This window comes from Eurypyga helias, unplaced genomic scaffold (genome assembly GCF_000690775.1).
Source record: "Eurypyga helias isolate BGI_N326 unplaced genomic scaffold, ASM69077v1 scaffold5468, whole genome shotgun sequence".
Lineage (NCBI taxonomy): Eukaryota > Metazoa > Chordata > Aves > Eurypygiformes > Eurypygidae > Eurypyga > Eurypyga helias.
Genome location: NW_010268862.1, coordinates 483 through 13,841, shown reverse-complemented (window position 1 = coordinate 13,841; position 13,359 = coordinate 483).

Genomic DNA, 13,359 nt, shown 5'->3' with positions numbered 1-13,359 from the left:
GTGGTCTGACGAGAACTGCCCTGTGGCTTGCACTATCCGGAAAACTTGAATTCTTCACTTAAAAAAAAAAAAAAAAAAAAGAAAAAAAGGGGAAAAAAGAAAAAAAGAAGGTTAAAAAAAAAAGGGGAGAAAGTTCTTTTTACAGCTAAAGAGGTTTTTCCCACTAGAGGGAGCAGTCGCAATAGACTTGAGGCTGGAGCTGTGATGGCATGGTGCTCTCGGTCTGGTGAGCTTTGACCATCACCACCCTCCTGTCGAGAAACACCGACGAGGAATCGCAGGCTCCCAGCAGGATAAGCCCGTCACTGTTTACAGATAATTAATTCAGGAGAAGCCCAAATGCGGAGTGTTTCTGACAGGATGTTTCCCGTTCCGCTGAAGAGGCGGTGGATGGCTCCCACGGTGTCTGGCATGCTCAGCTGCCGGCTCCCTTCCCCGAGCCGTTCCTGTCTGGCGTACAGCTTGCAGCACGCTAAGGAAGAAGCAGAATTTCTGCGTTGGGTTTCGTTTGAGCTGGTAAATTGAGGGAGCCGGGCGGGAGCAGTCCCCGGGTGGAACTGGCACTGCAGGACACACCTCTGCCCTTGGCAACTCCCAGGTCTGGGGTCGGATGCTTGGCCAGGTCCGGGGTCGGACGCTGTAGGGTTGGTTCCTGATTGCGCTGCGACTTGCGGCACATACGCAGGTGTGCTGGGATTTAAGTCTCAAGTGGATTAAAAATAATGCTCTTCTGCTTCTTACATAAATCCAAAAGGTGCTCATTGACATTCCACGTAGCCGGGAGGGAGAGGACAGGTTTCAGGCTGAGGAGGTAATGTGTGACGCGGGTACGCCCTCGTTTTCATCCTTCACAAAGGATGGTGACAGACACATCCACACAGTTTAAACCCCGAGTGCCTGACAAGGAGAGGTAGGAAGTGTTTGTAAGTCACGCAGGTTACTTTACAGCTAGCCTCAACCGAACTGGGAAACGAGGTCCTGATAATACGCAGGATGCCATGCTGTCTGACCCTGCTTATGCAGAACAGAGTATTACCAAAAATACCTCATGGAATGAAATTCTATTTGATTCATGTTGCTATACTAGAAGTCCTACACAAAGGTACCGGTTCAAGACCTAATCCTGAAAATCCTTAATACGAGAAACCATATCCCACAGGACTTTTCACTAAACTCTTGGAGACTGCTCTCCCAAATTAACAGAGCTGTCTGCCTATGTTTGCAGGATTGGATCTTTACAGGGCTGACCAGCTTTCAGCAAGTCCTGTCTGCGCACTGAAACACCTCCAACAGGAATAACTGAACAAGCGTGTGAAGCTGTATACTATCAAGCGATGTAAAATCGCACCAATGCTCGGGAGGTAACGCCCACCCACATCACATCATGGTGTAGAGAAGGGAAATCAGTTCAGCCGGCCGCCTGGTTGAGACAGAGGTGACTTCAACATCAAACCTGTGCAGGTCATTTTTCACTCTTACAGTTTTAAAAAAAGAACCTTTTCCCCACAAAGATCCCCAAAGAATGTAAAAATCGTGTTGTATTAGTAATGTCACCTTCAGAGGGTCCTCAAGCAAGTTATTTTTCTTTTTCTCCCCATAATTTTGAACTTGATTATCCTCTTTTTTTTTTTTCCAAAAGGTGATTTTAATTCCTCCACTCAGAAACCCACTTGGCTGTAGTCAGAGTTGGTTAGAATTTTTCAGATGGCTTCAAAGCTGGAAAATCCCACTTTGTCAAAATCAAAACTCTTCATAAAAGCTTGTCACATTCGAACGTAAAATTCTATTTAACTGAAACTACAGCTTTCGATTATGTCAAAACATCATTTTGACATTCTGGAAATGGAACATTTTTGCTCCAAGAAGATTTTTTGCCTTTTTTTTTTTTTTTAATTTTCCTGGAGAATCTGTAACCTCACTTTTTGTTGTGAGGATAGGAAGAAAACCCTACAACTACAGACTTTCCTGAGCAAGGACCCTTCCCATTCAGCTCTGTTCACCCCTTCCCTCCACCTCCCCTGCTCCGGAAGTTGCAGCTAAGACTGCTGATAAGGCCAACACAGTATTTATAGCCTCCGTGGTTGCAATGATGTTCTTACATTTAATACGCTGAAACAGTTCTCCTGCATGTGTCTGATGCATGCAGTCAGTAGTGCTGTCTCATTTGATATGACACCTGTAGGTATAGCAGGACTGTCCAGACCGTGATATTTAATGTTCTGGTTTTTGCAGGGGAGGCAGTTAGTGGACTCATTTTACATGTACCTAATGCTTTAAAAAACATTCCTCACTGCATGGGGTATTTTTTTTTCACCAAAAGGCAAACATTGCTGCAGTAATATTGCAATTATAACTAATTTTTCTCTTTCAAGTCTTGTCGGTGAGGGTAGTCAGGAAGCTCTGCTGTGCCCCGTTTCTGCAGAACAAGCACTGAAGAACCAGAAATTGCGTGACAGCCGCTTCTCCATCAGCTGCCACTTTAGACATTGCTTGTTCAAATGACTTTGCTTGCTCCCATTCGTAGCTCTCACTTCGGCCTGCAGCCAACCCAGTGGTACTTTTGAACCGTTCCCAACAGGTGGGTGGATGCGCACACCCTTAAAAGCGATACCTGTGCCTCTTTTCTACTTCTAAGCACGCGTAGCTGGATCAAAAGGCACTTTGGTTGCTTCACGCAGTTTCAATCCTTTGTGAGCATTTGCTTTCATGAAAAAAAAAAAAAAGCAAGCAGGCAGAGTCTAAGGATTTGGGGAGAACTCTTCCCTTGCTCAAGTGCGGGTCACGGGGCGTTAGGAGCACAGAGCCAGCGGCCCCAAGCACACCATTTTCTTGCATCTAGCGTGGCTGACCAGCTCAGCCTCCGCCTTCCCGCCCACCTGCTGCCACATCCCCCTCTCTCACACCGACAAATGCCTCCTTCCCCAGCCAGACCCAACCGAGCTTCCCGAAACGCCTCTGGGAATCCCTCCAGCTCTCTGAGCCCACGCTCTTGCTCGGCAGACTGGGGAGCGCGGTGGCATTTGCAGCGTTAGCGGCTTTGCTCGGCGTGATTAACGCAAGCAGGCACCCTTGAAACTGGCAGGTAAAGCATCATTCTGGGCTGTTACTGCCCTTAAACCCATCGCTGAGTTTCTACAGGTTGTCAGCAGTCTTCATGAGTTACACTTCTTTCCTTCTTAAAGAAAGGACGGCTGCGAGAGATTAAGTAGAACATTATTAGCAAACCCAGCAATAATCAGCAAAACAGTAGGAAAACAGCTAATGAATTTTTGGCGTGAAAAGATGCCTCTGTTGGATTAGCGGCAGGAACACAAACAATCCTGGGGTCCAACTGAGATCCCCCCCAGGCCCCTCCAGGTGACCCCCCAGCTCACCCTCCTCCACGGAGGAGCATCTCTGGGGGTCAGGCATCCTCTAGGACACAGATGGTCCTGCCCTGGCACTGGGGAAGGATGTGAGAATAAAATGCCCCCTTTTAATTAACTAGAATTAAAGGCTGTTTGGGCACTCTCCCTCTCTGAATCACAGCTTCCCTCCCCGAATCACAGCCTCCCTCCCCATGAGACAAGCAGTGAGGCAGAGGAGATGCCCCAGCGGGCTGCCTGCCCATGGCTGGGCCCACGGCGCGGCGGAAAAACCCCAGCCACTACCGTGGCTTGAAACTGGTTTGGTTGGAGAGAGGCTTCCTGCCCTGGGTTTCAATCCGGATGATTTTGCTGTCAGTTGTTCATGGGTCACAGTCCAGCGTTTTGGTCTGAGCGTTCAGCATGCTGTTGCGAGGATTTTGTCTTCTCTTGAGCTAGTGTTAGGGGATTGCTCTGCTGGCACGGGCTGCTTCCACATCAACAGGCTTGGGGTTGCTAGGGAAATAAGTTGTAATAAGCACTTTTGGGGCAAAAATTCAGGGAAATGGCAGGGCAGCAAGAGCACTCTTTCCCTTTCTGAGCACTTCTGTGTGCAGAACCTTACTGTGGCAGTTCCAGAATGGAGCCCACACACCATCACTCCCCATCACTGGTAATTGGGTCATATGGAGCCGCACAGATTTGCCTTCTCTCACCAAGAAATACAGTCCCAAATTCATACATCTTCGGCAGAGAAAGCAGGCAAGTCACTGCACGCATTGCCTCCGATCCCTTGCAATACTTGCATGCTGCTCTCTAATCCATGCTCCCTTCATGGACAATTGGAAACCGATTCCCTTGGAAATCTAAAATTTTGCTTGAAAAAGAATCACTTTCATTCACTTCCATGAGTTAAATATTATGGAAACATGTCTGCTAACAATTTGCTTTGTGTAATTTGTCCTAATGCTAATAAGCAACAGCTGCAGCGCTTCCTGTTGTAAATTCTTTTGTGGTTGCAGCGGTATTATCACATCTGTACTTCACAGATCTGATAGACTCTAGCACGACTCGCTCATTCCGACCCCAGCTCCAGCAAATCCCCGTGCCGCAGGAGCCGGGCTATGCAAACGTGAATTTCCAGTCCCTGTCTCCCTTTGCTCCCACAGCCTCCACTTCCCTCCAGGTGCGTGGAGCTGAAGGGGGTGGGTGGGGATGTGGTAGCCTGGAGGTCAGCTGGTGATGGTGTGGTCGGAGGGGATTGCTTTCAGCAGAGACAACACCGGCTGGCCAGGTTTACCGCAGTTCAAGCAGGCAGGTTTTGGTCAGAGGCTAAGTGCAGGAGAAATGTGATTTATTAAAGAAAAAGGAAGAAATATTACAGCGTGACAGACCGCCACCATAAGGCTCAAGCTGAAACCCAAGAATCTTTCAACTGCCATCTAAAGAAAAATGCTCCCTCGCTCAAGACGCTAAATAAAGCACGTTAGGCCAAACCCAGGTCCCACCGAGGTCCGCGTAAGGTTTTCTATTGAATTCATGAGGCCGGGGCTTGGCTCGTAAAACAGGTCAACCTTCAGCCACGTCCCTCAGTAACTACAGCCTAACAAGCGATTTCATCCTGCTTTCCGAGGAGCGGAGACAGCCGCCGCTGGCTAGCCCCCTCTCCACTGCTCCCCAGAGAGCTGCTAGCTTCCTGGTAGAGAGCTCTTCCAGCTGCGCCTCTACCTGATCCCAACACCTTCTCCGGTTAGCTTTGTGCTTCAGCTCCCGGTTTCGTGGAGGGCGGTTTGGGTTTTCCACTCCGCAGCAAACCAAAGCCCGTGCGCTGGGGGTTTCAGCCGTTCCCCCAGGCAGAAACTCGCCCTGATCTGAACATGACTTCACTGGGAGATTTCCACACGTTCCTGAGGCGAAGCCTTAGGTGGAATTTAAAAATAAAACTTTTCAACATCAGGCCCAGCAACCCACAACTTTTGGCTCCTTCAGCATCCACGGCACTTCATCATACTTCAAACGGTTGAGTCTCTTGGGAGTGCCATAATCGGACAGGAATAGCTCACAGGACTTCAGAAGAGACTCCATCCCTGAGCCTTGCTCCTCTTGGTCTCGGGCAGCTGCCAAAAAGTGGCGTTTGAGGCTGGACAGGAAAGTGTGTGAGTGTGTGCGTGTTGCTGGGGGAGGCTTGCCTGGCTGCAGAGACAGGCTGTGAGGCGAGTGAAGAGCAGGGCAGAAGAGCTAGGAAGGAGAGGCTTCAAAAATGGGCAAGTTCCAGGCTTGCCCATGGCATTTGTGCCCTGTCTCCAGGTTTGACCTGAACTTTCCCTGCCTAGAGCGGTATGTCCTTATCACCCAGAGCTGCCCCTGGGCATTATGGAACACGGGGTTCATGCTGCCCTTTGCTCTGTGAACATCAAATAGGGACAACCGATTTCCTATTGTCAGAGATCTCTAAAGGAGTAAGGAATGGGAAAAACCCAAAGGCCAAGCAGTAAGAGAATGAGGACATTTCAGAGTGAAGCAGTTTCAGAGCTTTCAGTGTCTTTCAGCTGAAACATAGGGGAAAGGGAGAAAAAAGACTTCTGAACTGCAGTGAATCCAAGCCAGTGATAGGCTAGTGATTAATTTTATTCCTCACTTCGATGGTTTCCTGATCTGTAATTTGTTTTATGGCCCTGAGCATTTGCTGCAGTGGCAGTATTGTGAATTGATCCATGTGTCCAGGTTCCACTGGAACCGAATGACTGTCTCTAAAACCTATCTGTCTTCTTCATGGCTTTGCTAATGTGCTGTAGCAACCAGAAGGCTTCTGATCAGCTTGGTAAGAGTAACTATTTAAAGAAAAACATTTCTTTTTTTCTTTCTCTTGTGGCACAAGAACTTCAGAAAGCAGCCATAACTGTGTAGCCACTCAACATACACCGGCTTTTCATTTTATGCCTCTTAGAAATCTTGTAGTAAAATAAAATCTCTTCCTTACCCAGTCTATATGCTTACAAGAAGCCAACCTAATTTCCAGTCTTCCACTGACCCTGCTGCACATTCAGTAGGGTTGTTCCACATTTTTACCGGTGTAAATGAGATCAGTATCTGGTCTACCCTCTGACAATACTAGCAGTTCTAATACTGGCTGCTGTTGTCAAACTCACTATCAGTATTTGTATCACAACGGCATGTAGAGAGATTATGTCTGATGCTGTGCAGGCAAGGATGAGACACTCAACCTGCCCTAGAGGATCGACAACTTCATGAGGCAAAAGGGACAACCTAAGGAGAAGGGTTTCCTAGAGGCAGTTTTCCTTCCCTGCAGATGTAGATAAATCCTGAAAACAGAAGTTGGTGGCACTAATTTCCCAAGGCACTAATTTCCCACAGCCACGTGAGGGGAAAATAGCAGAACACTGAGAAAAATGAAGCAAAACTTCCACAAAGGTGAACTGTGTTGCCTCCTTCCCAGCATTGTTAAACCCGACCTTTGGTGACGCCAGGAGTTTGGTCTCAGACCTCCTGGTCCGAACCTAGTGCCTTACCCACAAGACCACCCACTCTCACCGTATTCCAGCCTTTCTCCCTGTGTTGTCCACATCTGACTTACTCCTCGCACAGCCTTTGCCTACACCTTCCTTACACACCTGAAAGATAGCACCCAAATGGTCAGTTAGTCCCTCACCCTGCCCTCATTCTTCTCCTTCTTAGTCTTCCTCTGCTCTCTGGTCTTTTCCCTTGGAACTTCCCACCCCTTTCCATCCCTATTCCCCCACTGTAGTTACTTTCATTCTTTTCTCCTCAGTTCCTTTCTTGCAGCATCTCTTCTTTTCCTTCCTTTCCATCCTTCAGTCTCCTTCCTTCCTATATGTCTCCTTCCTTCACCCTTGCTGCAACTCCTCTACCTTTTGGCTGTTCCCTGCTCTTCCATTTCTCTGTTTCCCCTCTCTCTTTCTCCATAGTTTTCTGCAACCCTTTCTTTCCTGCCAATCAAGTACCCTTCACAGGCCAGGCCAGTACCAGTTCTGCTGCGACAAAGACTGCCACGTGCTGACATCTTTGAATTGTCTTTTTTTTTTTGCATAATCTTTATCTTGCACAAAAAAAGCCTTCCACTGCTTTCATTCCCCAGCATGAAAGACACTGTGCGAGGATGGGTTTTAACTAGTTGCCTGATGACTCTTTGCAATAAATGCTTCATTAAAGGCTCGGCACTTTTAGTCAGGGTGAGTGCAGTTTGCACATCTTTTCCCATGCCGCCTCTTGATATTCAAGCTGCTTAAATGCTTATTGGTTTGAACAGTCCCAGTTACGCTGCTCACTGGGACGAATCCTTGGCTCCTGCTCTGTTGCTGATGGCCATGTGGACCAGGCTTGGCCCTGCGAATGGCAAACCATTAGGCAGGTGCAGCGGACAGAGCCACCAGCATCGCTCCCCCAGACCTGGAGAAGGTCCAGCTTGCAGCCAGCCAGCATCAGAAAGTTGGTTGGAAAGAAGAGGTGCCCATTGCCAATGATAAGGACAACAGGAGGCTGGAAAGGTCCATCCCGCTGGAGGAAGAAGTGGTGTTGGCCAGCTGGGAGGCGGTGGCGGGATAGAAAAAACTGGCCATGCTTGTAAGCCTACATTAAGCGTTGTGAGAAAATCTGTGTGGCAACTGGCATTGCAATATTTACAGCATCATCCTTCACCCTGAAGCACGTGCAATAACGCAGGGCAGATTCACACCCGGATGCACAAGCGTGAGTTTAGAGTAATGACTGTAGCTTCTGTGGGGCTACCGCATACTTCTACTGGGGGGAATGAGATCAGATTTTGGCTCTGGGTCTCTGTTTCCAAACAGTGTGAAGGATGAGAGCAGAACAGTTTCTATCCAGCTGGAAAGTGGCAGCCTTAAATCAGGCCACAGAATAGCGCAACTCCTGCTCACACTTCTTTTTTTTTTGTTTTAAAGGCTGCTCCGAGCTCCATTCCAACTCCTCAGCATTAGCTTCCAAGGCTAGTGAAGCATGCCCGGGGTTTTTTTGATGTATGTGCAGCTATCAGTTTTTCTATTGCTAATTGGCCTCAAAGTGTGTTAGCTTTGATTTTTAATGTTCTCTAATTTGCTAGATAAGCCTCAGTTTCTGCAGCAGCTGTGTAAGTAGGGCTGCTTTCATCACCTCTTGCAGGTATTTCACAATCTTGGAGTTTTTTACATATCTACGATATATTAACCTCACCCTCCTTGAAGGTGACTGACATCTCTTTCTCTGTACTGTACAACCTTAGGAATAGACATTTCTTAAGGGACATCAGATATCAAACGAATATATAGTTACTTTAATCTTTTCAAGCATATACAAAATCTGCCAGAGAGAAAAAAAAACCCTGAATATGCAAACAATTTGGTTATAATCAAGAATTCAGACTCATCCAGTCTTCCAGTCAGTCACTCCAAGTTGATTACAGCATGTATCACTTACTAATGATGGGCAACAACATCTCCCCATCTCACATCATGAGGGAAATGCATTTGTGACTGCTCCCATCCAAATCCCACAGGAGCTAAGCGGAGCCTGTCCAGCACATGGCACAGGCTTCTCCTCCATGACTGCTCTTGAAAGAGAGAGAAACCGGCTCACGTACGCTCGCTCACCAGGCTTCCTTCACCTGCCAGCCCGTATGTTAAAAATAGAATGTAAATAATGAGATTACCTTTTTAATGAAAATGTGCTGTTGTGATGAGATTAGGGGCTTGAATGATGCTGACTTCAATCTTAGGTCTCGTGACTCAATGTTGGGTGTATATAAGGCCGATGTATTTTGAAAGTCCTTGGCGTGGACTGTACCACTTGTTTTCATCGTTCTGCCTGGTTTTACTCCACCTGGCGCTACCAGGCTGCTGTCACCAGGCTCCCACTCTCTCGCTGATGGCAAAAGGCAGCGGGGTTTATTTCACTGGCACTGTAGCATTGTTAGGTGGCAGCCTGATGGGCTGCAGCACGAGTGATTCTGCCTGGGTGACCCCTTGGAAAGAAACGACTGTCGAATCCCCTCAATGCATCCACCATGCCCTCCGACAGTGCCTCCTGCCCCATCCCCAATGCACAGCACCCCCCAGCTTTCAAGGGTGTTTTGCTCATGTCCTGCTGCATAATCCTACCCAAGCTGCTGTTTTTCCGATGCTGATATAAATCTAGGCCATCTCCACCAGAGCCAGGGAGAGGGTACCGATGTCACACCCACCGATCAGGACTTCTGTATTCGTCTTTTACACATCTGTGCCTTAGCACTGCTTTGTTTCACTTTCTTTCAATGAGAGAGAAACAAAGCAGCATCTTACCCTCTGACCACCTCCAGGTCCCGATGCAGCTGATGCAGCTCTGTGCCATCTGCTGCCAAGCTTTGTACCACTGCAATGAGTCTGGAGCTTTGTTTCAAGCTGACTGCCCAACGTGCTTTTCTGAAACCAGGCTGTGAAGCCTGTGTAGTTCTTTCATGTAACGTCTATTCTGCTGTCCCTTCATTTTACTTAGCATGGCATTTTAGCATTACTTCATTTTTTCTATTGTTGTCAGGAGGTGCTAAACGATATGGGACTACAGAAACAGCTGAGATGCCTGTGACTTTTCTTAATGCAAGCCTTCTCCACTTTCAACCAGGGATTGTTACTGAAGATGATATACAGGATATACTATTAATGATGCCAGGGTTACCATAGGATGGTAACAATAACCAGGGAAAAGACATCTGTCCCTTAGTTCCACTTACTGGAGAAGCAATGCAAACCTTTTACTACCTTGCTGTTTCTCAGCTATCAAAATGTCCCATAATAAATCATCTCCAACAGTAAGCACCGTATTATATTGAATAGTTTTGTATTCTCTTTGCAAATATGCAAACAAGGGAAAGCTGAGGTAAAAAGAATGTGGAACTTACAGGTGAGAATAACATGCAAATAAAATGCCTGCAGTCCCAGGAGCAGCACAATTATGACAAACAGCCTATTAGTATTGCTCTCACCCTGACTCAGAGGGTTTTATTGAAGTGATTTGTCTTCAGCTGTGGAGGTGTGTGACTGTCTATGTGCATGTATGAACAAGTCTGATGTATGTACACAGGTATGTGTGATTCTCGCCCTCTACTCTGCTCTTGTGAGACCCCACCTGGAATACAATGTCCATCTGTGGGGTTCCAACATGATAAGGACCTGGGCCGGTTGGAGCGAGTCCAGAGGAGGCCACGAAGATGCTCAGAGCGCTGGAGCTCCTCTGCTATGGGGACAGGCTGAGAGAGTTGGGCTTGTTCAGCCTGGAGAAGAGAAGGCTCCGGGGAGACCTTATTGCCCCTTCCAGTACCTGAAGGGGCTACAAGGAAGCTGCGGGGGACTTTTTACAAGGGCCTGTAGTGACAGGACAAGGGGTAATGGGTTTAAATTGAAAGTGGGGAGGGTTAGATTAGATATCAGGAAGAAGTTCTTCCCGGAGAGGGTGGTGAGGCACTGGACCAGGTTGCCCAGAGAAGCTGTGGATGTCCCATCCCTGGAAGTGTTCCAGGCCAGGCTGGATGAGGATTTGAGCAACCTGGTCTAGTGGAAGGTGTCCCTGCCCATGGCAGGGGGGTTGGAACTAGATGGTCCGTAAGGCTCCTTCCAACTCAAAGGATTCTATGTCTCCATGATTCTGTGAATGCACCTGTCCACCATATGTACACCTCGTACATATTCATGCATACAAGCAAAATAATAACTGTTGATTTAGCATGTTCTGTATGGCTGGGTCAAATATATCCATTCTTAATATGTACAGTGTTTCACTAAACACACAACCATTTCACAAATACAGTGTCAAGCTGTGATTCCTTTTTTGTTTCTTCAGACATTGTTTTTTATTATTTGTAACTTATTCCTGCCAGTGGACTCTCTGTCACTATTTAGAGGCATGTTTTAATGTATCGCTGTATATTGACTGTTCGTGTGCTGTATGCTACTATTTGCATCTTAATTAAACTGAGTATTACTGGTCTAAATGTTCTTAATTTTGTACACCGGACCTTTGCTTGGGTTTCACAATTTGATGCAGTATATTTAAAAACGTAGTATGGAGGGGGCCTGGCAGCGATAAAGGTAAAAGGTCCCAGTCCATCAGATTTATGTTTCATAGAAAAAGCCTGTACTTTCTTTTATTATTGCAAAATTATTTCTGTATTTTTAATAAAGAATTGGATTTACTTGGTTCTACGTATGTTTTATCTAATAAACTGTATTTTTTAAATAAGGGCCTGGTCTCAGTCTTTACACACCTGCAGTGTTCACAGACACACAAAGCATTTTTACCACGCAAATTCCCTGTGGCTGAGCCTGCAGCTCCACTAATGCCAGAATTACCTCCTGTCCTGATCAGTGTAGAGCTAAACTCACATTTTTATTCATGTTTCTCTGCTATGCAAATACGAGATGGATACTGAGGTGTCCTCCTGTTGATAAATCCCCACTGCAATACATTTGCATCCACGCTCATTTGCAGGGCAAGCAGTTTCATTGGTTCTCCACTGAATTAAGGCTAGGGTGTCAATTTGAAGCAAGGGTACAACACACTGTCAGACCCCTGATCCCTCAGGCTGCATCTGCATGGGCAGACCCTGCTCTCATTTATGCTGATGTAAATCTGAAGTGGCTCAGCTGAAGTCATTACTGTTGTTCTGGATTTACACCGGGGAGAAAACAAGAGCAAAATGTGTCCCAAGACCGTAATATTTCAAGGTTGATCTGCCCACTTTATACACTGGCAGCCAGTGGAATACTCTAGCAACGTCTCAATAAAAAGCCTGAAAAAGAGCCAAAAAAATCTCAGCTCAACTACCATTAAAATGATTCCCCTAGAAAATAAGAAATGCTTTCCCTGTTATGTAGAGTCAGCTCTGGCTATCCAAGAAATACATCGCATTGAATGATTCCCCTCTTTTTTGCCCTTTAATTACACTTTCCTCTATGATGCTATCAACACTACAGCATGATGAAGTTTCCCTTGAAGTCAATTTGCCAGCCATGTCAGGGAAAGCGAGAATAGGCCCCTGGATAATAGTCTTTGGGTCCTATCTTCTTATTGCTCTCTGTAATCGGGTAGAAATCAGCTGCAAAACCTAATGTTACAGGAAAGGTAGATGAGGGTATCCAAGGGACTCTACTGAAGAAAAGTGGGTTCAGGTCACCCTTTGATTTCATTGATTCTGGCCCCTCTCAATAAATCTTGAATTTAAGGTAGACTTTAGAAAATAATGTTTTAAAGTTGTTTCTTCTTATGCTACTCCTTCCCATGCTAAGGCCAAAAATGAAGGCCTGTGGGATATGCAGCAATCCAGCTGCTGTTCATCTCCAGCTGTGGCTTGTCGCTTGCGACCTCCATCCAAGGGACAGGAGAAAGAGCAGGAAAGTGCACATCCCGGTGCCGAGTGGCCAAAGGCCTTGGCAGAGCCGGCACAAGGCTCTGGTCCAACTCCTGCTGGCAACCACAGGGTCCTCTCCCCTGGCATGGGTGCTCACATTCCCGGTGGGTCACTGCGTTAGGTCCCAGTTTATACAGCCAGCCTGACCTCGGCCACAGGCCTCCCTTCTGCCCCTAAACAATTGGTTGCAGCACTTTGGCTCTTCTGGCCAGCAGAAATTTGCCTTTTTGCACTAGACAGTTCTTTTACCTCCAGACTTTAAAGCCAGAAGGAAGATTTCCTTCAGACTGAATATATTTAGAAGCTGTCTGAAGTCATTTAGAGCCTGGTTTCTGAGGTGAAGTGATTTAACTTCGTCGTTGGTTTATGTGACTGCGAAGTGCTCCGTCGCCTTGGATTGAAGCTCAGGCACTGACTGTAATAAATACTGGGGGGAGGGAGAAAGTTCCTTCTTTTGATTATAAGTCTGTAGAGTAGACTGGACTTGAGGAAGCCAGCATTGATCTTGAAGATCACTGAGGAACCCAGGCCACGTGGCAGTTTCATTTACTATTCTGTCTAAAGATCCCAGCTGGGGCTCATGTCCCAGCTCCATGAGGAATC